General features: G+C 43.7%; 1 pseudogene; it reads right to left on the bottom strand.

Annotated features, from left to right (window-relative positions):
* Positions 1-12,126: 12,126 nt before the first annotated feature.
* On the bottom strand, positions 12,127-12,821 carry LOC118009834 (annotated as a pseudogene).
* Between the last annotated feature and the right edge of the window lie 8,537 nt (positions 12,822-21,358).

Here is a 21,358-nt window from a genome sequence, read left to right as displayed (position 1 = left end):
GAGATTGCACTCGTTTCTCAATTTTGAAATACACTCAATCGATCGTCAGCCAGGATGTAAACTATATGACATGGTACCTGGCATACAAAGAACCCTCAATAAATATCAAATTTCCTTTTCTCACAAGGGTGCGGCTCTGTTTGAGGCTCCCATGGAGGGAATACAAAGAAATACAAGGCACCGACCCAGCCTTGAAAGAGCTTAGTGATGTAACAACATTCAGCTTGAATCCAACCCACCAGAATGAAGAAAAAGGCACCCAGATCCCTCTCCACTGAACCACAGCCTCTTTGAAAGGTAGAAGTCAGAGGCATCAGTATCGGCTTGCTAAGCCCTCTGCCCCTCTCTTCCCACTCACCAAGTTTAATCCGTTTAATTATTTCTTCATGTGTGCTCTAGAGAGCCTGTTATTTTTATGGGTCTGTGTCCATTAATTTTTCTTCCCCAACCTTTCCTCTTTCAGCACAACCAGAGCCGTGCAGACAGAGAGCTAGAGTCAGGCTCCAGTGAACAGAGATTACATAGATATAGAGAGAGACTGAGAGGAAGCAAGCAAATGCGGTTACCTCTGAGGCTGCAGAGAAGCTGTTAAGTGCTGGAGATTTAAAGCTTCATTCGCCTCTGTGCTAACTTCAAGCTGTTCTAAGCCCAGTCTCCCAGACGGCCAAACTCAGACCAGCTGCGAGAGAAAGGATATTACTCCCTCCGGAGCCTTGGGTCTGATTTAGAGGGTGCTTAGAGGAGGCAGGCGGGAAGGAAGGAGTAGAACAATCAGAGTTTTATTTCTGGGGAAACTTTCTCTGCTGAAGAGGAGGTGAAGGACAGAAAGAAAGCGCTCATCCGTCATTTGTCCCGGACACAATGGAGGAGATAAGAAGTGGGGCCTCAATGAGGGCAGGCGACTCTCCGGTTGTTAAGGAAGAACTCCTCACCTACAAGAGGGATTAAACAGCAGCAAGACTGTCAGAAGATAGGGTAGAATACCTGTCTTTGTAAGATTCAGAGAGTTACCCGTCCAGGAGCAAGAGGTGGGACCCAATGACCTCAGAAAGTTTTGTTCGTCTCAGGAGCAAGGCAATTAGGTTTCCAAATAAGACAGGACTGGTGGAGTGGAGTAAGGATGCCAGGCTGCAGGGCTGGGGGTACTTACCTGCTTCACTCCCCCACTGGAGCAAGCAGAGATAACTACGAGGATCCTGTAGTGGAAAAAAGCCTGAATCTGAGAAAGGAAAGGAATAGCAGAGAAGGAATAGGTGGGCAGGCGTGTAGCAGCTGAGGAGGAGTAAGGATAAAGAGAACTTCCCCATCTGTTGGGAAACCCAGAGAATTTCAGAAATCAAACTGAGGAACCTTTCATGCAAGTGCAACTGGGGCTGAACTTGGGCTTGACAATGAATTCCAAGGGCATGCTTTGGGACTCTGAGGGGCAACGGTGGACAGATTCATCCCCGAATCAGGTGCAGAAGCTTTATATAATGAGGGGTTCTCTGGGATAGCTGTGGCCAGTGAGCACTCAGGCTTAAGAATCTACAGGTAGAGAGGTTTTTTGGTTTGGTTTTGTTTTGTTTTCCTCTTCCAAAGGTGTGTGTTTGGATAAAAGAGAAAATACTACATTTTCCTCAAAGAAATGTCCGGCTTACAGATCAACATGGAGCTTCCCTCCTGAAATGAAACTACTACAAGGAAGCAACTGGGCATGTACCCAGTAACCTTTGGAGTTACGGGCATGCCTCACATCCTGAAGCCATACTGCTGGCCTGCGTGTAGCCTGGGAATTTCTGGGGAAGGCCCCCTCTTGGCAACAAGGTTGAAACTTGTTTTTAGGGTTCTCCTTTGTGGAAAACCCCTCTAGCCACCTACTTTGTTCTCCTTTCTTCTAGGACTTCTCTATCAGTATTTTGCCTTCCTAACTAAGGGGTGGTTGAATCAATGAAAAAAACATTTATTGAACCCACCGTTTGTCCAGCAAGCATGAACAATCCATTCATATGACCCCTTATGCCTTGACTGCCAGAAAAACAAAGGCCAAATTTGTTGCTAAAATATCAGAAGCAGAACATTCTGTTCTGGAAACCATCAATTCCTTCTGATTCCTTCAGATGAAGACCATTTAAACTGATAAACTGTATCCTTCTTTAGAGGTACCTTGAGTCATATCAAAAGTAGGTTGAGTACAAGATTAAATCAATTACATATTAATTTTCATGCTCTGGACAATGCTCTGCCAGTGGGTGGGGCCAACAAAGAACATGCTCCCTGCAACATCCCTTCAATACACACATGTCGGAAGACAAGATGCACAAAGATGATGTATCTCAAGGTGGTTTGACCCTATGTGGTCAGAGTTGGAATCAAATGAAAGATAGTTCAGACTTTGTTCTTCTACCAATCCTTCCAGTCAGAACTTATCCTTGGGCCTAGCCAGATTTTCCTGCTGCAAGTTAGGGTTTCTCTTCTCTTAGTTGTCCGACAAAGGGGGAAGCTGCACTCCAGAGAGGAAAGGTGATCTGCCCAAGGTCACAGAGGAAGTCACTGTATATAAAAAGGACCAGAGAACCCATGCGATTGCTAGGATTTTAGAGAAGGGAGAGAGCCCTTTGCACAGAAGAGAATATGGCACCCACAATTCCAGTCGAGGTTCTTTCAAGGCTCCCAAGGAATCTAACAGCAGAATCGAGGAGAGCATTTTTTTTTTTTTTTTTTGAGAAGGGAAGGTCTTCCTGGAACCCGTCAAGTTGCTTGATGATGTAAGGCCACCTGAGTGGTTAGGCTGCAGTGCCCAGTGCTTTGTTTTCCATGAGAATGAAGGTTTCTGGGGCTTCACCCGTAGGAGAGCAGAGCAGAGCAATGTGAGAGGAAGTGTCGGTGGAGAAGGAGTGAATTTGGAGAGAGGCATTTTATACAGAAAGCAAGAGGTCCACTTGAGACAGAAGAATAGTTCAGGGAGGGAAGAAAGGGGCAAGATGCTTAAATATCCAAGGCTAGTAAATGGGAGCAGAGGGACATGAACTTTCCTCTTGATGCCTCTCTGGGTGTAGAGTGAACTCTTTCTGGAAAGCTTAGTTCCTCTCAGCTAAGACAATGATTGCATAACCTTTCATTTTCAGCCAACTAATGGGCTGCATTAATAGCTTTTTTTATTAGCTTTTTATGAGAGGATGATAGAGTCCTGGATCTTTAGTAGTTAGTCAAATTGTCAAGTTGCCCATAAACTAAGACAGATTAGAAGTGAGCATCCTCTCTCCTGAAGGAGTCAAACATGCCTAGTGATGATTTTTTCTGAGTGCTCAGACAGGAAGGAGGGTGGCTGAAGATATAGTGGAGGTGAGAAGATTATCCCCTAGAGCTTACGCACTTTTTAATTCAACAGCCCCAGGGATGGAAGAATTATTCAATTCTGGACTCAGTAGCAAGAAGCCAAACGCAAAAGCCAGGAGTTACGATTTAATGAAACTTAATTAAGTATCATTTCCATTTGAGGAAGATTTTCTGGTCATTAATCTGCAATCTTCCTTTTGCAACAGTTTCCTCGCTGGGAGAAGGGGAGAAAATTTCTTCTTCCTTTTGAAGGAATGGAGGAAAGGATTTCAGGAATTTAATGCCCAGATTTCCCTTCTATGAGGGTATCTTAGAAGCCCCATGACTTCAGGTTAGAGTAGGGCTGGGATTTAGAGTTTAGTCAGAAGTGATATGCTGCTTTGGGCTGGTGGTTTCTAAATGAATTATATAATGTAAGAGCTAACAGACCTTAGAGATCAATTAACCTAAGTGCTTCATTCTACAGATGAGAGTCAGAGAGGAAAATGCACCTGCCCACCCGCAGAACAGAGCTGCCGATATCCACTGAAACCCTGGGTCTGCTGATTCCCATTCCCTTCTTATCTTGGAACTTCCATGTTAAGAAAAGCCATACTCCTGGGCTGGGTGGCCCTACCAGGGAGGCACAGTTTCTTTCTTCTTTGGTAGTCCCCTCCTTCCATCCATCCCCTTTATTTCTAGATCCTACTTATTCTCCTAAACTATCATCCATGCCAGATAGCAAGGCTTGAGTAGGGTATTTTGCATCCTTAGCAGTGCACAAAGAAGGACAAGACCCATCTATGGCTGGGATGCCTAGTCTTTCCCAACGCTTGCTGCAACAGCTTATCTTGAGTTAGAAAATGCTGGACACTCACAAGGGCTAAATCTTGCTCCTACTCATTCTTGTCTCCCTTCCTTACTCTGCTCTTCCTCCATGTCATTTATGCATTCATGTTGGCGCTGGGCAGGTGAAACATTGAATGATGGAGTTCATTGCCTTCTAACTCCAGAACAGATCCAAAAGTGGTAGAAAGAAGCTGCTTTGATAGGACTCTATCTCTTCTCAGGAAGGTGGCCCCCGCTCTGTCCATTACCAGGAAGAGGACATTGGCCACAACCCACCCTTTTTACAGAGAGAAACTGGAGGCATAAAGAAGGTAAGCGACTACCTAAGCTCACTAAGCAAGTCAGGGGCAAACTTGGGAATAAGATCCACATCTCCCGACTTGTGCTCTTTGTTCTCTCTTTCCAATGCACTTCACTTTTAAAAATCAATTATCAATGCACACTAGCAGGCAGAATTCCACATTAATGGAGTCTCCACTTGATAGATTTCTTCAGGTATTATTAACTCTCATTTACTAGATTTTTGCAGCCATCTTTCCAAAAAGTTCAAGACACATTATATACAGACATTGACTCTTGCCATTGAAAGGATAATTGAAGGCAAGGAAGTTAAGTGGAAAGAACGGGTGATAAGAAAACACTGATTCATGCTTTTATTCGACAGGTATTTATGGAGGGCTTACTATTCTTCAGCATCCAGTGCTGGCTGCTGAAGGAGATCTAAGAAAAATGCAAACCAATATTTCCTCTCCATAGTCTTACCCTTAATTAAAACACACAGAAGGAAAGATCACTGGAGCCTTGAGTGGTCAGAAAGGGTTTCATTGATGAAAATAAACTTGAGGTAGACCTTGAAGGGTTAAGAAGTTTGGGGCTGGTATGAAGAGAACAGGGAAAGAAAGAAGGTTCAAGGCAAAAGGCAAGGTTGGGGTCAGAATAAGCATAACTTATTTCAGCTCTGATGGGAAGTAGTATTTGCCTTAAAGGAATGGAGATGAAATTGAATAGGTAGGGTAGGGCTAGAGCATTGAATGCCATGAGAAGGGGGGTTGTGAGCAGAAGTGGAAGGACTAAGCAATATTTAATTTAAAACTTCCAGCAAACTGAGATCAAAAGAAAAAAGAAAGAGCCGTCTTAGGCCAGCCTACCCAGGATGAACAAAAGATGCAGGCACGCAGCAATGAACGTGAGCCCAAGTCTTACAATAGCGACAACCCCAGCGCCTGGGGTGGTGGGTGAAGGATCCTTGGGCTCTCAGTGCCCGCGGGCATCACAGAGGGAGAGGGAGGGCGCCCTAACGCGGTTACCATTTTCCCGCATGTGTTTGAAATCTGGATGACAAGACGAGCTGGATAATTTTGCTCAGTTACGTATTGAATTCTCCTCTCTGTGGTACAGGATCCCCTTGAAGCGTGACAGCTGCAATGACTTCCAGATGTTCGCCTCCTCTCTTCCAGCGGACTAGGGTGGATGTGGTAAACTCCACGATGGAAACCAAAAACCCAGCCAGATGTACCATGTCAATGTCAGCAACACACGCATCTGGCTTCAATACCGGCAGCGATAACCAGAACAAATGGCTGTTATTCCCGCTGTATTCAGCTTGTCAGCATTCCCCGTTAAAAGGCGGTGGGGGCGGGGACGGGCGGGCTTTGGGGAGCGCCGTGGCAAGGCTAGGCCCGGAAGGGGGTGCGGGTCCCAGCCCCGGCCGCGGCCTCTGAGCAGCCAGGGTAAATATTTGCTTTGCTGGCTTTGGACGTGGAGCCTCGGTCGCCACGGGAAGGCAGCGGCCATGGCGGCCTAGCTTTTCCTACCCTTGCGGAGGGTCCCGGGTTGGGGGGGCGGGCAGCCTCCAGGAGGGCAGACCTCCGCAGAGCGCGCCCCTGCAAGGAGCTGTCCTGCCCCGGCTGGCTCGCTCGGGGACCCCGACCAGGCCTCCCGGGCCTCCTGGGGTCCTCCCAGGCTTGACCGGCCTCCTGGGGGGGCTGGAGCTGGGCTCCTTCCTCTTGCAGTTGCTGTGGGCTGGGGTGGGGGGCCAGAGTGCCGACCTGGAGGGAGGTGAAAGTGAGCCCAACTGGGCCTGAGGCCAAGGCCAGGCCTGGCTCTGGTCTCCCCAGGGCCCTAGCGGAGGAGGCTGTGGAGCCTCAGTGTCTCTGCCGGCTGGATGGGCCCAGGGCCCACACCCTGAGCATCGCAGGCGGGTGATGTGGGAAACAAAGGCAGAAGAAAAATTATTAAATTTCCTTACTACTTATATCCCACTGACAAGTCCTTGAAACAGGCAGAGTGACATTCCTCTAGGGACTCAACTGCCTCGGTGTTGACACTTTGCTAAGAGCATTAGCCCAACCCGCAGGATCCTGTAAGTCTACTTTAGCATATAAAAATTCCTTTGGAAACTTCCTTTATCTCTACCCCCCACACCCCCAAGATACATGTTGGCAATCATCCCCCAAGCATGTGACCCACTGATATACATCTGAAGGGTTCTCGCGAAGACGGTTTTATTAGGCAGTAATAAGTGACCTTTTCCTAACAACAGCTAGCCCCTCAAGGTCCTGGAATCCTTGCTTCCAAAATTCCTTTGAGACTTACCCTACCCCTACCTGCTCCCAACTTGGAAGTATACAATGGGCCACTCCTCGTGACCTTGATGCCGCTCTTCCTGCCCGCGGGTCCTGTCCCCGGGCTTTCATAAAACCACTTTTTCACCAAAGATGTCTCAAAAATTCTTTCTTGCCTGTGGGCTTAGAACCCTAAACTCCATCAGCAGGGATGGGAGTGGAGCCCAGGGCTGCTCTGGGAGGGAAGCTGTGACCTGAGATCTGGGCAACCACGGGCCCTCCCACAACAGCTTGACTCCGCTTTCTCCCCTCCTAGCCTCTGTCTCTCCTCCTGAATCGGTGAACTGGGCTCACCACAGTGATAGTGCAGTAGTAAGCCTCAGGGTTATTATTTCTATGATCACATTTTCTGAATGAAAAAAACTGGACAAATGGATGTTTCTGAAAACAGGAGACAGTTCGGAATCTGGACTTCCTGGGAAGGAGGGTACCTGTGTCCCTACGCAGTCGGGGAGGAGCTATCCCTGGTATGCTTCTGAGCTGCTTCTCTCTACCCATGCTTTTGGGTTTCATTCCTGGTTCCGATGCCAGCCAGCCAGGTGATGTGAGATATATCCTGATTTTCTTCTCTATAAATTGGGTGTTGTTGTTTTTTTTTTCCCACAGAGTTTCTGTGACTCTTAACTGAGGCAGTGTTTACAAGCAATAGTGAACTATGTGTCCCACTATTAACCAGTTGTGTAATTATATGTTAACTCGCTTCATTTCCCTGAACCTCAATTTTATCTCCTAAAAAAACTAGCTTGGGGAAATGGAAAATGAAAAGTAGCTCTGAAAGGTATGATGTACTATATATATGCAGGATTTGTTATATGTTAATTTTTCACAACAGAAAAAACTGAGGCTCAGAGAAATTAAGTGACTTGCCCCAAAGCCACAAATTAGATAAACAAGTGAAGTTTTATTACTGATTTTTGTTTGGCTTAGGTTGACACATAATTAGGTTTTTTTTTTTTTTTTAAAGATTTTATTTATTTATTTGACAGAGAGAGACAACGAGAGCAGGAACACAAGCAGGGAAAGTGGGAGAGGAAGAAGCAGGCTCCCCGCGGAGCAGGGAGCCCGACGTGGGGCTCGATCCCAGGACCCCGGGATCATGACCTGAGCCGAAGGCAGACGCCTAACGACTGAGCCACCCAGGCGCTCCCGACACATAATTAGGTTTTAATCAGTCATCTCAGTATGGCTTTGCAGTTCATCATTCCTTCTACCTTCAGTTTTAAGGCCAGAGCTGTTTATTTTAGCTGATGAAGGAGTCTCGAGTTAGCCCAGGTCAAAACAGCTCTGCATAAAGCCACTGGAGTGCTAACTCAGTAGCTTCCCTGGATTCAATCCACAGAACTTCCATGGACAAACGTTCAGGAGTGATGTCTCTGCCCAGTCTCATTCGATCTCTTCCCTACTCATTCTCTCTGGCTCTCTTACTTTTGGCTTGTAATTTCTCCAAGAATACTACCCTTTTCTTTCCACTTCTTGTGGAAATTTCTCTCTCTCTCTTTTTGTATAATTTCCCCAGTTGCTTCCCTTGCATAATTACCCACTCAGGTTCTCTTGACCTTCTCTTCTGGGTCTCACTCCATTCTCTAAGTTTACTTAGCCAGGCACATTCTTTCTGTCATCTCTCTTTTTTAAAAATTTATTTTGGTCAAAGTGATGTTTATTTTATTTTAAAGATTTATTTATTTATTTGAGAGAGAGAGAGTGGGGGGAGGGGCAGAAGGAGAAAATCTTCAAGCAGACCCTACCGCTGAGCGATTCCTTGACCACTCCCAGTTACTCCCCGACTGGAAGCAATCACTATAAATGCTTATCTGTTTTGTCTTGGTATTTATGTCCTTATTTATTTTTATTTATTTATTTTTTAAAGATTATTTATTTATTTATTTGACAGAGAGAAAGAGACAGTGAGAGAGGGAACACAAACAGGGGACTAGGAGGGGGAGAAGTAGGCTTCCCGCAGAGCAGGGAGCCTGATGTGGGGCTCGACGTGGGGCTCGATTCCAGGACCCTGGGATCATGACCTGAGCCGAAGGCAGAGGTTTAATGACTGAGCCGCCCAGGCACCCCATATGTCCTTAATTATTAATAACATGCTTATCCTGTATTTCTCTGTTTATTGATTTTACGTATTGTCTTTTGACTTCCTACCACAGAAAGTGAGACTATGTAGCGTAATAATAACTGAGAACATGGACTCTGGACAGAAATTACCTGAATTTAAATACCAAGTCCAATTCTTGTTGTGTGATCTTATGCAAGTTGCTTAACTGCTATGTGCCTCAGTTTCCTCATTCCAGTTCATGTTGCCTGGATTATATATATGGTAGAAACTGCTGGTTATCTTCTCAAATTCATTCTTTCCTTCTTCCATAGTAATAGAATTGTAGCTAATATGTGACTACCCAGCTGAAGACTACATTTCCCAACTCACCTTTGAAGCTAAGTGTTACCACATAATCAGGTTTTGCCAAGTGAATGCAAGTGGAAGCAATATATGCCATTTCCTGGTCTTCCCATAAAAACCTTCACACCTTTTCCCTTAGGTGACCTGGAACATGGAAGTAGCTGCAGTCAAACTTTGATGATACAGAAAAGGATAATGCCCTAAAATAGTTTTCAAACCTTATCAGAATTACCTGGAAGGCCTGTTAAAAAAGATTTCCGGGCTCTACCCCTAGAGTTTCTGATCCATTAGACCTGGTGTTGGGACTGAGAATTGGCATTTCTAATGAGCTCTCAAATGATGCTAGTCAGGAGATTACACTTCAAGAACCATTGTTCTGAGGGGTGGCAGAGAAACAAGACAGAAGGAATCTGGTTACAGATTCAAATGACTAAATGGAGCAGAGTTGCCCTGCAGACCTGGAATGTTTACCTCAGACTCTTATGTGAGAGGAAAAAATAAGCTTATGTCTTCATTAGCCACTGAATTATTTTCAGATTTCCACATTACAGCAGTCAGCTTTTTTTTTTTCTTAAGAGAGAGAGGGGAAGGGCAGAGGGAGAGGGAGAGAGAACCTTTTTTTTTTCAAATTGCATTTATTTATTTATTTATTTAATTTTTTATTTTTACATTCTTAAGGAGGCTCCACACCCAGCACAGAGCCTAACACAGGGCTTGATATCTCGACCCTGAGATCATGACCTGAGCCGAAATCGAGTCAGAGGCTTAACTGACTGAGCCACCCAGGTGCCCCAGCAGTCAGCTTTTTCATTGCCATTTCTCCTCCTTTTCTTTACTCTCCTAGTTTTAGCAAAGCACATCCACCAGTAGCTTTCTGAGCAAAGAAGATACATTTTTTGAGACTTCACATGTCTGAAACTGTGTTTTTAAAAGTACACTTTATGTATAGTTTGGCTGGGTATAGAATTATGGTTTAAAATCATTCCCTCAGAATTTCTCCATTGTTTTCAATTGTTCTTCTGAGTCTCAGTCTTTTTAAGTGACTTGTTTTTCTTTTTAGATTTCTTTTTAGAAACTTTTATGTTCTTTTTATTTGTGATGAAATGAAATTTCAGAATGATGTATGCTAGGTATGCCTTTTCTTATTCACTGTACTATGTGTCACTCTCCTTTAGGTCCGACCCAGTATTATTAATTCCTGAGCGATTTCCTCCCATCTGTTTTCTTGGTTCTCTCTTTCTAGAAACTCTGTCTCAAAATTTCCTAAACTTTACACCTTCTATAACTTGTTGTTGTTGTTCCACTTCCTGGGAGATATCTTCAACTTTATCTTTCAAAAGAAAATTTGATATTTTTTCTCATATTTAACGATTCAGAGCATTTTCCTGCTTTCTAATTTTTTTATAGCCTCTTGTTCTTATTTCATGTGTGTAATGTTATCTCTTTTTCAGAGATTTTCTTCTGCTTCCTGCCCTGTGTTTTTGGAGTTCCTCATTTTGGGTAGTTTTGTTTTGGTGTGTTTCATGTTAGTGGCTTTTGTCAGATGTCTAGTGATCCTTTTCTGCATGGGGCAGGGGCAGAGGGGGGCCCTTGTCAGTTGTTGAACTTCACCATAGTTTATTCAGAGAACTGACCTCTTTGGGGTCCTTTCCTAGTTTTCTCTCTTGGATCTATAAATTGCTTGTAGAAGAATTCTCCAATCCCCTCTCTGGGGTTGGGGAGAGGGATAGAGTGTGTGAGCTTGGCTGCCAGCACTCTGGGAAAGGAAATTGAAAGGGGTCTGAGAGTCTTACCATTCAGTTGCTATGTCAACTTTCACTGAAATGCCTCACCGTTACCCCCCCCCCACACACACACACAGTGTCTGATGTGCCTGATCCAGACCTACCTGGCTCAGCCTCTTTAGAGGGTAAATCTTCTGTCTCCTTTCAGGGTCAAGGCAGGATCTGGAGGGTCTGGCTGCTTCTTGTAAAGCCAGTCATAGATTTAAGTCATGGCATGGATTTTCATTTCCTATGATCTACTAAGTCAGTTATCACTCATCTGGTCTGCTTTTCAGTTCTCAAAATTTTTACTACATCTTTTGGCTGTTGTCATCTCCTCTTCCATTCTCTTTTTCATTATGGGTTTATGCTTTTCTTTTAGTTATTTATTGGCACTTTAGTGGGTTTCAGAAGAGAGCAGAAATAATAAACATCTGCCCATCTTTTACTTGAAGCTTCTATTCTTCTAAGTAAAAAGGAAAACATCACAATATCTTAATCACCCAAATTATATTAGCAATTGTATTAATGTGGTAGAATTGTATTTTTTTTCCTTGCCCTATTTTCTGTAATGTGTTTATATTCTTTTTAGAATGTTTTAATTGCATTTCTTTTGATTCAGTGGTTCTAGTTCTGGGAATTCATCCTAAGGCAACAACCAAAAATGTGTATAAGAAAGCTCTACAGGGTGGTTCCTCACTGGATATTTATAATGTCAAATACTGGAGACACCTGGGTGGCTCAGTTGGTTAAGCATCTGCCTTCGGCTCAGGTCATGATCCCAGGGTCCTGAGATCAAGTTCCACATTGGGCTCCTTGCTCAGCGGGGAGCCTGCTTCTCTCTCTGCCTGCCACTCCCCCTGCTTGTGCTCTCTCTTTCTGACAAAAAAATAAATAAAATCTTTTTTTTTCCATTTGAGAGTAGTCATTTATTAACTGATGAGATTACAAAAATAATCATGGTAGATACCTTAGTTCATCCTTCTAATAAGCCTATTGATCTGGTCTTCCCTAGTTGACATAGCAACTGAATGGTAAGACTCTCAGACCCCTTTCAATTTCCTTTCCCAGAGCGCTGGCAGCCAAGCTCACACACTCTATCCCTCTCCCCAACCCCAGAAAGGGGATTGGAGAATTCTTCTACAAGCAATTTATAGATCCAAGAGAGAAGACTAGTAAAGGACCAGCATCTCCACCTTATACAAAGTGGGTGGTCTTTTTCTTCATTCCCCCTCGTGGAGAAGATAATTTGAAGGGCCATAAAAAGTTGTTTGCTTCTTTGAAACGTTTTCCAACAGTATAGATCTCGTGAATCAGATCCTCCATGCAGATGATGCCATATTTACTAAGAGATAGGGCAATCAATCTGTTATCTGTCAGGGCAATTCGCTTCTTGTTGATTTTGCCATAACCACGCTTGTAGATCAATTCATTCACTGACTTCAGGTTTGGGTACCCCCATGCTATATACGGTTCCACAATCCTTAGCATGTTAACTGAAGCCTCGTTGAGCTTAACAAAGGTGCCATTGAAGATCTGGCAAAGGCGAAGAAGCTGCAACACCTTTCGAAACTTTGGGCTCACACCATAGATACCTCTGATCCTGATGACAAATGCCAATGTGGGTTCCGCAGGTATGTAGAAATTGCCAGCTTTTCTTGCCTTCCTCGCCATTCAAATCTCAGTTCTGTACATCTGCCTATATTCCTTGTGGTAATGCTTAGCTTTTTCGTAGATAAGCTTCCTTCTTGCCTTTCGAAGCATCTTTTGAGCAAACTTCTTCCTCAGACGCTTGATCTTCAACTCTACGAAATTCCTTCGCTTCTTCTTAAGGGTTTCTGGCACAGCAGGAACCTTCATTTTCTTCTCTTCTGTACCCTCCATGGTTCCAGCTGGAAAAGAGCAATAAAATCTTTTTTTTTTTAAGAAAAGTAGCAGCCATTAAAAATGTTGTTTTGGGAGGCTAATGATGTGTTAAAATGTTCAGAATGCATTGTAAGTTAAAAAATTACCAAAATAGTATGGGAAGTATGTCCCTTTTTAAAAAAGAGTGTGTCATAGCTGGTGAATCTTGTTTTTCTTACGTACATTGTGAAAAATGATTTATAGAGTCAAAGGACATCAGTAAGCAGATAGACTTGAAAGTTACTGAAATCTATAAATAATTTGATTGTGTATTACATTTTATGGCTATACCTAAACACATTGAAAAATGGAGGGTCTAAGAAATAAATGTTTGAAACTCCATACACATACACACGCGCATGAAGAGTGGAGTGTGTGTGACTGTATGTATACATAAATAGTATGGTAATAATATATGTATATATGCTAATGCTTATATTAATAGCATTATTGAGCATTTACTACTTGGTAATATTCTGAGCCCCTTATGTGGATTGCCTTAATTCATTCTCACAACAATTATATAAGGTTAGTGCTATTATTATTTTCATTTTACAGGTGAAGAAACTGAGACCGCAGTAGTTAATGTAATTGACCAGAGGCACAGAGAGCCATGATTCACACTCAGGCCAGGCCTGCTGACCTCAGAGTCTGTCTGCTTAATCAAAATCATTATATGCCAAAATATTAAAAGGTCGGTGGCATTCAAATGACCTTTATTTTCTTTGTGTGCCTGGGGATTGAAGAAGAGGGTGAAGAGTTAAGAAGGGATTTGAAGAGGTTGACCTTTGTTGCAATGTTTTCTTTGCAATTCATCAGTGGAAAACTGTCCCTTTCCCCATGTATTAGATTCTGTTTTGGAGGTCTGAGATTTAAAAAGTTTGTCTCTAATACATGTTTAGGGATAGTAATTTGTTGGTGCTTGTCACTTATCATTAGATGATAAATCGCTTCAGGGCACAAGCCACCTACTTGAAGTCAGATGCCATTAGAAACCAAACCCTAAAGTGCAAATTGAAACCACAAAGAAATGTGAAAGAAATGTCATCTCACACCTGTTAGAATGGCCATCATCAAGAAGACAAGAGATAAGTGATGATAAGGATGTGGGGTAAAGGGAAACCCTCTTGCACTGGTGGTGGGAATGTAAATTGGTACAGCCACTGTGGAAAATAGTACAGAGGTTCCTCAAAAAATTAAAAATAGGACTACCCTATGATCCAGTAATCCCACTTCTGGGTATAAGTCCAAAGGAAATGAAATCACTATCTTGAAGAAATTTCTGTACCCCCATATTCACTGCAGCATTATGCACAATAGCCAACCTATGTTGGAAGCAACCTAAGAATCCATGATGAATGGATAAAGAATGTGTGATATTGTGAATATGTGATAATGGAATATTATTCAGTCCTAAAAAATAGGAGAGCCTGGTATTTGTGACATCATGGATGGACCTTCAGGACATGATGCCAAATGAAAGGAATCAGACAGAGAAAGATACAGACAGCATAATCTCACTTACATGCAGAGTCTAAAAAAGCCAAACTCACAGAAGCAGAGAGTAGAATGGTGGTTGTCCGAGGCTGAAGGGTGAGGGAAGCGAGGAGATGCTGGTCAAAGGGAAATTTTCAGTTACAAGATAAATAAATTCTGGGGATCTAAGTTACTGCGTGGTGACTATGGTTCATAGTACTGTGCTGTTTATTGAAAGTTGTTCTGACAGTAGAGCATTTTAATGTTCTCACCATAACAACACCACCAAAGTGGCCATGATGGAATGTGAAGGCTGTGGTAACTAACCTTATTGTGGTAAACATTTCACATTGTATTGTGTTTCAAGTCATCACGCTGTACACCTTCAACTTACATGATGTGGTATGTCAATTATATCTCAATAAAATTGGAAAAAGAGAAAGAAGAAACCAAATGCTGTCACAAGAAATCCAAGCAGCAAAAAGACAAGCAAGTGCCATTTATTTTGAGCAACATTCTGTTGACTTAAGTTCCAGAATAGAACTTGCACCCCCCCAACTTTTTTTTTTTTTGCTTGTGTTTTTCCATCATCCCTAGTGCCGAGTGGTTTACAGGCTCTCAATAAAGGCTGTTGGTCGGCTGACTAGTTGTACCAGGCAGTAATCTGAGAAACCTATTGCTGCCCCTCCCTGAGGTGTGCACCTACCGCCTAGGACTCAAGGAGCTAGGTTTACTGCCTTTGTTGTGCTATAGTCAAGGACAGGTGCACTCGGGATATTTGCGAGATGCCTGTGCCTGTCATCCTCCCTGCAAAAGCTGTGGGTCCCAGCTGAAGCTGATTAACAGTTCATCCTGATGTATGGAGCCCCCATCCCCACCCCCACCACTCCCATTCTCACCCGTGCTGCTTGAACTACTTCATTAAGATGCAGCAGGTGTTCAATATTGTTTTGCTATAAAACTAAATGGGCTTGAAGTGTTCAGAGATAATGCATTCCCATATCAGAGTATTTATGAAGGAGTAAAGATATTCTGGTTTGGCCCCAGTCCCAATGTATGCTCTTTTCCAGACCTCACACATTAAAAACTGTGTTTTTTTCCTTTCTTGCTTTTTCTTTTTTTAAATGTCCCTTCTGCAATGTTTGGCTCTGATTAATATCCTTGTGCTCTCTGAGCCCCCGAAAGTGGTTTAGTTTTGCTAGGACACTTTAACAATATCGTGATTTACGGAGCAATTCATTGGAGCCAGGGGGCAATGTCATAGAACAAAGCATTTTTCACAGGCTTTCTCCCAGCGTTACCACAAATGCAAAACCACTGAGAGGAGAAGCTGAGGTGCAGACAACACAGGAACTAAGGTGAATTCGCTGAAAGAACAAAAGGCAGTGGTTTCCAAAGGCCATTTTGAATAATGACACATTTCGTAGGGACCCATTAACCCCAGGTAAACCCAAGGCAAGTGAAAAGCAGGTGGTGGGGAGTTCTCCTCGCTGTGATTCTAATCTGAGACATTGGTGTTGCCACTTAGCGATGTCAACCGCAGAGCGCATTCAGTTGGCACCACCGCATATATCCCGCTAGCACAGGGCAGAATACAGCTTCCTTTCCAAATCGCCAACTGTCGTAATGATCTAGTGCTAAGGAGCCGACTAGAATCCGATCCATAGGACTCACTGGTGTGTGCTGATGACATCGTGTGAGGCAAGTGGCCCTTCCGCTCGGCCTCCCATTTCAGAGCCATGTCACAAATCAGGGAGAGATTTAAAAGGAAGTTCTGCTGGTTAGTGGCCATTTCCTCTGCGAGTGTTAGTGCCTGCCTGGCAAACTGCACACAAGCAGCCCAGGCTGTGCAGAAATGAGGCTTCCAACAGCCTCATGAGTTATTGGAGAGATCAATGCAGGAGAGACGTGATCATTAGCCCCAGCTTGAGGCAGCCGGCAGCCTCTGAGCCTCGGACTAAGAGCCAGGCTTCCTCCTCCAGCTGGGATGAGCAGCTGCCTATGGAGTTCTGCTCTGGACTTGACTGATGACTCATCTGACCGAGTGTTTTCCTTGCTGACTCAACTTCCCAGACTATAAAAAGGAGGCTTTGAGAAGGGCATCCGAATCAATCAGTACAGTGAATAACTCTTGATTAAACAGCTCCCATGTGTCCTGCATCGGGCTTGCTGCCACGGCTGTTTACAAATAAAAAGAAGACCTATGTTCCCTTCTCATAAGGAGCCTACGATCGAGTTGAGGAAACCATCTAAGTACACATGAAACAATCCGGACATTGATGAACTGTGCTGAGCTGTACAGTGTTAAATCTAGATGCAAGTCTGAGTCTAGAAGTCTAGAGGACTGCTGTTGTTAAGGCGGAATGGGGTGGAAATGCTGGAGGTCAAAATGCAGGCAACAACATTCACACGCTTTCCTACACTGTAATAAGGTGGCAAAAACCAAATGAAGAGGAGGTATCATGGGTGCAGCTGTGTTTCCTTCTGGCTGTTTAACAGGTGCACTATGGGATGGAGTGTTCACCAGAATTTTCAGTGTGGTAGCCATCCTCTGAGGCCACCCTAGTGACCCCTGGCTTCTGACATTCACTCTTGGGTGGTTCTGTCCATTGTACCAGGGTTGGTCTGTGTGACCAATAGAATATGGCAGCCATAATGATATGCCACTTCTGAGATTCGAGTTTAAAAGACACTGTGGCTTCCTTTTGTACTAGTGATCTCTCTCTCTGTCTCTGTCATGTGTACTGGGCAAAGCCAGCTTCCATGTCGTGAGCAGCCCTATGGAGAGGTCCACATGGCAAGGAATTGACACTTTTTTTTTTATCCTACAGATTTATTCCTGCATGGAGGTAATAACAAGTTCATAAGGTTATACATTGTAGCATTGCTTTAATATCAAAAGATTGAAAACAATCCAGACATCTATCAATAAGGGATTATTTAAGTAAATTATAGCATATCTGTATAGTGGAATATGATACAGCCATAAAAAAATGAAGATACTCTTTATGTACATACTTTGAAAGATCTCCAAGATATTTTGTTAAGTGACAAAAATTAAGGTACAGCAAACTGAGTAACAACAGAGGAGAGAAAGAACGCTTAACTAGATATGTATGTATTTGCTTGTGTGTGTGTCATATATACATGTCCAGGAGGATATGTAAGAAATTGTTAATATACAGTCCCTTGGTGGTGAGAAATTGGGTGTCTGGGGGATAGGTGGGAGAGAGAATTTTTCTTTTTTTTCCTTTGTACCCGTTTTGTTCTTTATGGAAATGTACTACCAATCCAAATTAGCAAATAAAAACATTTTTAATAAGAGGAGTACTCTGACATGGAACTGACACTTTCTACAAAGAGCCATATGAATGAGCTTGGAAGTGGATCCTCCAGCCTCATTTGAGTCTTCAGATGACTGTAGCCCCCGCCAATGGTTTGACTGCAACCTCACAAGAGACGTTGAGCCAGAACCACCCAGCTAAGCTGTTCCAGCATTCCTGACCCACAGAAACTACGTGGAAAAAAAACCCCATATATTTATTGTTTTAAGCCACTATCATTGAGCACTATCACCTTCTGGGCCAACCCCAACTCTGTACTTGTCTTCAGCTCAGGTGGTGCTTTGTTCAGACTCAGTAGAACCAGGACATCTAATTGCAACGCTCTTCTTCCTGGGACCAAATTTGTACCAGCTCTTTCAAATTCAAGGCTGTCAAAATTTATCCCAATTATTGAATCAGTCTCTGCCACTGCTCTGGGTTTCCAGGAGCAGCCAAAGAGTCCCCTGGCTGCGGTTACACCAAACAGTGCCACTGAGTAAGTACTATACAAGCTCGAGTCTTCAGTCTGCAAATCAGACATGACTTGCTGTGAAAGCCACAGCTGGGAAAAAATCTGCAAAGGAACAGCATCCCCCACCCCACCCCCAGTCTCCACGGTAGTGGACATGAGAGCATGAGATGCTCATCCAGAGACATTTCAGTGGATTCCGCAGTTCAGAGAATAGTCTGAATCAGGAATCATGAAGCTGCCCAGACATTATGGTGAAATCCTGTTGTAGGCAAAGCACTTAATGAAGCCACTGTTTTCTCTTGGCCAAAGCTGAGAGCTGATGATGTCTCTGGGTGGCTGGACTATGTCAGGCCTTGTCATACTGTTGGGAGGATAGCAAAAACCAAGTTGGGAAAGCCCAGTAGACCACAGCGGGGGAGGGAGAAGAGCAATGGTTCAGTATCATAGACACTTTGCTTGATGGCAGTTACTGTCTTCTAGCATTCTCTGTCTCGGCCAGTGACAGGAGTACTTACTCAGTTTTCTAAAGCCATGGGAAAGAATTGTTTTGAAGCACCCACACATCTCCATCCCCTTGTCCAGCCATCCTGTCTCGCAGAGGACCTCCTAATTGTCCCAGCTCTTCTCCTAGTCTCCATTCCCAGTGCACTTGCCTCAGTTTGGGCCTTTGTCATTTCTTGTCTGGAATATCATAGTCGCCTTATACCTGATGATCAGAGTTCTCTCTCCAAGATAACTTTCCAAGAGTTTTCTATCCAAAGACCTGCGGTGTAATACCTCTGCTCAAAAACATTCAGCATCTGTCGTCTACAGGATGTAATCTAAACTCCAGAGCATGAGAAGAGGGCAGAGTTCTAGTTCCATTACTGAAAAATCGAAATAGCTCAAAATAGGCACACATAGTATAAGGAGCTTGGCTTGAATTCACTTCCACCACTTATCAAGGTTTCTAAGGCTCAATTACCTCTTTTGTAGAATGAGATAATAAGACTTGCCTGCTGCAGAGTCTGGCACACAGTAGGCATGCCACAAATAATTGCTGAATGAGAGCGTGTATTCTCTATAAACTTGTAATTATCTCTTGTGTGTGTGTGTGATCTCTTATCTCTTGTCTGCCAAAGGAAGGGGGAGGAGAGCAGGAAAATTATCTCTTGTGTGGGTAGTGGTGTTGGAGAGAGTGAATTGATGTATTAATTTGCCCTCTTTCTTTTTTTTTTAAAGATTTTATTTATTTGAGAGCAAGCAAGAGAGAGAGAGCACAAGCAGGTGGAGGAGCAGAGGAAGAGGGAGAAGCCGACTCCCCGCGGAGCAGGGAGCCCGACGCGGGGCTCGATCCCAGGACCCTGGGGTCATGACCTGAGCCAAAGGCAGATGCCCAACCAACTGAACCACCCCGGCTCCCCAGATTGCCCTCTTTCTTAACTGTAACCATCTGCCTGTCAGTGCGTGTGCACATGTGTGTGTCCCTACCAGTTACTGAACAACTTCTTACAGACTCTGACCTCCATCTTTCCATCCATATTCAAGCACGGCACTCATTCTTCCATCTTGTCCTTGATTGATTTGCTTTCTCTTCATAAGGTAGTATTTTCTTCCTGCTCCTTGTGAGCTTTTTTTGGTCTCTTTGGTTTTTTTTTTCCCTAGATATTTACTGAAATCCTTGTGAAAAGGAAGCCTATCCTCCTGGGTATTGTTCAGGCCTCTCTACCCTTCTCTTCTTTTTACAACATTAGTAAACACACTCTTTGTGCCCTCGTGATTTGATAGAAATATCCTGGATCCATCCCTACAGGTCATTTTTTAGAACTTTCTCTCTCAGCAAGGAAGTTTTCCACATCTTTTGCTGGTCATGAGCCAAACAAAAGCCACTTGCAAAGCCTCGGGTGAATAGAACCTCTCCTCTGAGTCTAGAAATCCCAAGACCAAGAGCAGAAAAAATTATGTGACGACAGCCCCACCTAAGATAAATTTCACGTCTGCAAAATCACAGAAAGCAGAAGAAAACAAACTAATGTATGTAAGTAAGTTCCTGGCACAGAAGAAGTATTAAGGACTCCACTTCCCACTTTATTCCTTTCATATTTATGTCAGACAATGTTTTTGGGTTGCAAACAATAAGACCAACTGTAGCTAACTCAAGGAAATGGGAATGAATTAAAGAGATTTTGCCCAGGCACTATGCGGGAATGAATGCTCTCTAAACTTTCTTTTTTCCTCCTGGTTTTCTCCGTTCTATCTTCAAAGTTCCAGGAGAAAGAATTTTGGTATTTCTAGCATGGTCTAGCTTATGACAAGTGCCCAACCTTGGGTGTTATTAGGAGTGGCGAATGGATGCTGGATGGTCAGGAGGTCAACATACATGTGCTAAAATGACATGTAAGAGCCTTCCCAGCCTGACCTACATCTGCCCTCCTGCCCACATGTGCTCTGATCTCTTCTCACTCACTCCTTTGTACCCTATAGGGCTTTTGTTACTTTATTCCTTCTGCTTGGTATCTCCTTCCCCATCCCTCACTTTAGACATCCTATTCATCCTTCAAAACACAAATGTTGGGCCCCTGGGTGGCTCAATCAGTTGAGCATTTGCCTTCGGCTCAGGTCGTGATCCCAGGATCCTGGCATCGAATCCTGCATTGGGCTCCCTGCTGAGCTGCTTCTCCCTCTTCCTGACACTCCCCCTGCTTGTGCTCTCTCTCTCTCTGACAAATAAATAAAGAAAAAAACCCCACAAATGTCAAAAAACAAAACAAAACCAAATCCCAAGATGACAAAAAGACAAGAAATAACAAATGTTGGTGAGGACGTGGAGAAAAGAGAACCCTTGTGCCCTGTTGGTGGGAATATAAATTGGTGCAGCCAATGGATGGAAAACAGGATGGCGTTTCCTCAAAAAATTAAAAATAGAACTACCATATGATCCAGCAATTCCACTTCTGGGTATTTATCCAAAGAAAACAAAATTACCATCTCAAAAAGATATCTGTACCCTCATGTTCATTGCAGCATTATTTACAAGAGGCAAGACATGGAAAAAACCTCAGTGGTCCACCAACAGATGAATGGATAAAGAAGATGAAGTGTATATACACAATGGAATATTGTTCAACCATAAAAAGAAGGAAATCTTGGGGCGCCTGGGTGGCTCAGTCGTTAAGCGTCTGCCTTCGGCTCAGGTCATAATCCCAGGGTCCTGGGATCGAGCCCTGCATTGGGCTCTCTGATCAGCGGGAAGCCTGCTTCTCCCT

Source organism: Mirounga leonina, unplaced genomic scaffold, assembly GCF_011800145.1.
Source record: "Mirounga leonina isolate KUSES-001 unplaced genomic scaffold, KU_Mleo_1.0 Mir_128, whole genome shotgun sequence".
Taxonomy (NCBI): domain Eukaryota; kingdom Metazoa; phylum Chordata; class Mammalia; order Carnivora; family Phocidae; genus Mirounga; species Mirounga leonina.
Note: the sequence above shows the minus strand (reverse complement) of the source record. Positions and strands in the feature narration are given on the sequence as shown.